The sequence below is a fragment of the Spinacia oleracea genome, chromosome 5 (assembly GCF_020520425.1).
Source record: "Spinacia oleracea cultivar Varoflay chromosome 5, BTI_SOV_V1, whole genome shotgun sequence".
In the NCBI taxonomy this organism is placed as follows: Eukaryota; Viridiplantae; Streptophyta; class Magnoliopsida; order Caryophyllales; family Amaranthaceae; genus Spinacia; species Spinacia oleracea.
Genome location: NC_079491.1, coordinates 86459245 through 86465244, shown reverse-complemented (window position 1 = coordinate 86465244; position 6000 = coordinate 86459245).

The following is a 6000-nucleotide window of genomic DNA, read 5'->3' as shown; positions in this document are numbered from 1 at the left end:
CCCAAAATTCTAATGGAAGTTTGTCCTGACCCATCATTGACCTGACCATGTCTAGCAAGGTTCTGTTCCTCCGTTCCGACACACCGTTCCATTGTGGTGTTCCTGGAGGAGTCAATTCTGATAGAATTCCACATTCTTTCAGATGGTCATCAAATTCATAGCTCAGATATTCACCGCCTCTATCAGACCGCAGTGCCTTAATCTTCTTGCCTAATTGATTCTCTACTTCACTCTGAAATTCCTTGAATTTGTCAAAGGATTCAGACTTATGCTTCATTAGGTAGACATAACCATACCTACTGAAGTCATCAGTGAAAGTGATAAAGTAGCTGAAACCACCTCTAGCATTTGTACTCATTGGTCCACATACATCTGTATGGATTAAACCCAATAGTTCATTTGCTCTTTCTCCAACTTTAGAGAAAGGTTGCTTTGTCATTTTGCCAAGTAAACATGATTCGCATTTACCATAATCCTCTAAGTCAAATGGTTCTAGAATTCCTTCCTTTTGAAGTCTTTCTAAGCGTTTCAAGTTTATATGGCCTAATCGACAATGCCACAGATAGGTGAGATCTGAATCATCCTTTTTGGCCTTTTTGGTATTTATGTTATATACTTGTTTGTCGTGATATAATAAATAAAGTCCATTGACTAATCTAGCAGATCCATAAAACATCTCTTTAAAATAAAACGAACAACTATTGTCTTTTATTAAAAAGGAAAATCCCTTAGCATCTAAGCAAGAAACTGAAATGATGTTTTTAGTAAGACTTGGAACATGGAAACATTCTTCCAGTTACAAAACTAGCCCGGAGGGCAACGACAAATAGTAAGTTCCTACAGCTTATGCAGCAATCCGTGCTCCATTTCCCACTCGTAGGTCGACTTCACCCTTGCTTAACTTTCTACTTCTTCTTAGTCCCTGTGGATTGGAACATAAGTGTGAGCCACAACCTGTATCTAATACCCAAGAAGTTGAATTAGCAAGTATACAGTCTATAACGAAAATACCTGAAGATGGAACGACTGTTCCGTTCTTCTGATCTTCCTTTAGCTTCAAGCAATCTCTCTTCCAATGCCCCTTCTTCTTGCAGTAGAAGCATTCGGATTCAGAAGTGGGTTGACTGACCTTCCTCTTTACAGATTTGGCGCCAGTTTGCTTAGTTGGGCTGGCCTTGTTGCCACCTTTCTTAGCATTCCTCTTCTTTCCAGATTTCTTGAACTTGCCCCCACGCACCATAAGCACATCCTGCTTATCACTTTTGAGCGTCTTTTCAGCGGTCTTCAGCATACCGTGAAGCTCAGTGAGCGTTTTGTCCAGACTATTCATACTGTAGTTCAGTTTGAACTGATCATACCCGCTATGAAGAGAATGGAGGATGGTGTCTATAGCCATTTCCTGAGAAAATTGCTGATCCAGCCGACTCATATTCTCAATGAGTCCAATCATTTTGAGAACATGTGGACTTACGGGCTCGCCTTTCTTAAGCTTGGTCTCAAGAATTTGCCTATGAGTCTCGAATCTTTCGACTCGAGCCAGATCTTGGAACATGTTCTTCAACTCACTGATGATTGTGAAAGCATCTGAGTTGATGAACGTTTTCTGCAGATCCGCACTCATGGTGGCGAGCATTAGACATTTCACATCCTTGTTGGCATCAATCCAACGATTGAGGGCTGCCTGAGTGACCCCGTCGCCTGCGGCTTCGGGCATCGCCTCATCTAGGACATACTCCTTTTCTTCCTGCATAAGAACTATTTGCAAGTTCCTTTGCCAGTCAAGGAAGTTTTTCCCGTTCAACTTCTCCTTTTCGAGAATTGATCGAATGTTGAATGAATTGTTGTTTGCCATATTAAAAACTACAATTGAAAAGAATAAACAAATAAATAACCATTCACAGTTTCTCTTAATAAACTTAAATTCTAGCATACATGCATAATTCAATGTTTATTAAGCATTTTATTCAAGTTATGTGTTCCGGCAGGTGTGAATAAAATGATTCCAAGATCCTAAAATCATTGAAGAACTAAGCACAGTTTGTCGACTTAATCCTAGAACATCTTAGGTAAGCAAAAGCCTTTTGCTAATAGTCTATAAACTATTCTTGGTTGATAGGTACGTCTAAGAACTTATTAGGTAAACCTATCGATTTTGCCACGACATAAAAGGACTCCTTACTTATATCGTTGAGTTTCACCAAAACTAACATGTACTCACAATTATTTGTGTACCTTGCCCCTTTAGGACCAATAAGTAACACCTCGCTGAGCGAAAACTATTACTAGATTGATGTAAAGGATATCCAAGCAAGTGTATATTTTGGCATGGCACCTTTTAACTCAATTTTTAAGTTTGGAACTTAAGGCTCTTACTATGTTGGTTAGATTTTAAGTGAACTAAAATCCTTAATCATGCAACATAATCAAGCCACAATCTCATGCATAATTAAGACATATTTAAAGCAATAAATAACTTAAAGCATGCATAAGATAAATGTGATCTAGTATGGCCCGACTTCATCTTGAAGCTTTGACTTCAAAGTCCGTCTTGAAAATCTCCGTGGGAGGCACCATTTTCTTCAAATAGGATAAGCTATAACTAATTACAACTATTTGATGGTACGTAGACCATATTTGAATTGAAAAATAACTTTGGTACTTTAGACCAATTACATTCAAATTAATGGTGCGCAGACCATATTTTCTATCCTATTTGGGCCATACTAGTCACTTTATAACCTGCAAAACAGTACATATACAATATATACCATTCACCCATTCATTATCATGAATGGCCCACATAGCTGGTTAGTAAAACACATTATGCATCACGTAAACATTTGCAGCAATTAATCAAGGGCACCAATAATCTACCAATTATTCAGTCCTTATTAATTCTAATCAAGTTGTTTTAACCTTAAGGATTTGTAGACCTAATCAAGAGTTTATGACTAAAAGGGGTCCCACTTAAACCAATAAATTCATATGCTTTACTAATTTTAAACATAAAAATGTATTTCTAGTCTAACCGGAAACATACAAATTTAATTAAAATTTAAAGCTCATATAAATTTATAATTGAATCCAAACAGTTTAATTTAATTTCAGTCGTATTTAAATTAATTCACGATTTTAATTTTAGTAAAATAATTAGAATAAATAAAATTTATTATAATTACAATATTCAAAATTAAAATCCAAGAAAATAATTTAAATTATTAATTTTAAAATTAATTAAAATTATGTAAACTGAAAATTTCAAATTAAACATTCAAAACGATCTAATCGCAACGCAAACACCCTACGCATCGCACGCCCATGGGCCACACGCACACAGCCATCGCTGGCCATGTGCGCGCAGCCCATGCGCTCGTCGCATAGCTGCTGCATCTTCCCATCGCAAGCCATCGCACAAGTGGTGCTCGCTGCGCGCGCGCCAGCGCTCGACGCACGCGAGCCATCGCTCGCTGTGCGCGCTCGCCAGCGCTTGCTGCGCGCGCTCCAGCGCTTGATGCACGCGAGCCATCGCTCGCTATGCGCGAGCAAGTGCGCGCGATCAACGCTGGGCGCAGCGCTCGTGGCACGCGAGCTTGCGCTCGCTGCGAGGCAGTGCGCGTTGTGGCGCAGCTCGCTTGCTGCCCACACGCGACTGCCATGCCTTGCCTTCGCCCATGCCCATTCATCCATAGCTCGTGGCCCACGACACAAGGCAGGGTTGCTGCCTTGTGCTCGTGCACCATGCCCCTGCTCATTGCATTCGTGCCGCACGGGCGACGAGCTCCCTTGCTCGTCGTCGCATGCCCGCACTATACAACACCCCTTAAGGGTAACACGAAGCGTCCATTGCTTTGTGCGTGCAAGTTATATGAACGAATCGCATAAAAATTTAAAATTTATATTTAAAATTAATGACAAATTAATAAATTATATTAATTTCATAATTTTAGGGCGAAAATCGAAAATTTATTATTCAATTGATTTCCGATTATCATGGATTCAAGCCTAGGTCATAAAAATTTAAAATTTATCATAAATTTACAATTTTTATGGTGGTTTTTAATCATAGGTTTCTAATTAAATTATAATTAATTATGAAAATCAAATTAATTCTAAATTATTCTAATTTTCAACAAATTAATCATAATTACAAATTAGATTGCATAATTAACAAGGCTAGGCATTCAAACTTGTTAAACATATACAGTAGGTCAATCAAAAATTCAAGATTTATCAACAAGAATCGCAAATATTTAATTTAACATCTTAAATTTACGAAATTTTGCATTCGAAAAACTAAAACCTTCGAAAAGTCATAGTTAGGCTTCGAATTTGAGAATTCTGGGTTCGGCAAAATTTAATTACTATTTTTGTCAAAATTTTAGAATGCCTTTTACATGCGGAATTGACACAAAAATCACTCGATTTGGATGAGTAACGAAGAAACTGCCGAAAAACTGCGTACGTATAATTAAATAAACGCAATTTGCAATTAATTAACAATTACGAAAATTAATCACCCCTTTTAATTCTTGCAAATTTGTAATATTTAACCATGTTCATGCAATTTAGATTATGAAAATAATAAGAGGCTCTGATACCACTGTTAGGTTATGATACATATGACAATTCATAAATCATGCGGAAAAACCATTTAGCCAGGAATACATATTATTTACACAAAATCATATAGCATAGTTTTAGATGCATACTCTTTGTTGCGTGCCTTCCCTAGCTGCGCCCGAACCGAACAAGAACAAGTCTTTAGGACTCCAAGTGTCGTCCCTCCGTAGATAGTCCACAGCACGTCCGGATCCGCCTTAAGATTGACCAACTAGAATCGCCCTTAAGGTACTAAAGATTTTCGGCACTTATGGTCAAGAAATGTGTCTGAATTTTCTCTCAAAAACTCACTTAATTTGAATACTTGAATAATCTATTAAAATATGTGACCCTAGGCACTTATTTATAGAGTTATGGAAAGGGTTTTGGAATCCTATTAGGATACTAATTTATTTAATTATAACCCTACTAGGACTCTAATTAAATAATCATTATCTAATAGTTTTAGGATTTAATCACACTTCGAATCCCGATTGCTGTAGGATTCCCGCACAAGCATTGCACGAGCACCGTACACCCGCGCAAGCCTTGCGGCCCACGCTAGGCGCACAGCGCTCGGCCCACTGCCGTGCTCCCGCGCGCGCGCCCAAGGCCTTGGCTGGGCCTGGCCTTGCGCTGGGCCTGGTCGAGGCTTGGCGTGCGATGGTGCGCGTTGGCTCGCTGGGCGACGGCCTGGCTTCGTGCTGGGCCTTTGTCTAGCGGGCCTCGTCCGATGCTAATTCGTACGATACGCTTCCGATTAAATTCCCGATTCCGGAATTCATTTCCGATACGAACAATATTTAATATTTCCGATTCCGGAATCAATTTCCGTTTCGAACAAATATTTAATATTTCCGTTTCCGGAATTATTTTCCGATTCCGATAATATTTCCGATTCGGACAATATTTCCGTTTCCGGCAATATTTCCGATTCTGGCAATATTTCCATTTCCGATAATATTTTCCGATACGTACCATGTTTCCGTTTCCGGCAACATCTACGACTTGGATAATATATATATTTCCGATACGATCCATATTTCCGTTTCCGGGAATATCATCGTTTCCGGAGTATTCATTTCTTGCCTGTGACGATCTCAGCTCCCACTGAAACCAAGATCCGTCGATTCCGAATATCCATAGATGGAGTATTTAATGCCATTAAATACTTGATCCGTTTACGTACTATTTGTGTGACCCTACGGGTTCAGTCAAGAGTAAGCTGTGGATTAATATCATTAATTCCACTTGAACTGAAGCGGCCTCTAGCTAGGCATTCAGCTCACTTGATCTCACTGAATTATTAACTTGTTAATTTAATACTGAACCGCATTTATTAGACTTAACATAGAATGCATACTTGGACCAAGGGCATTATTTCCTTCAGTTTGGAGCTAA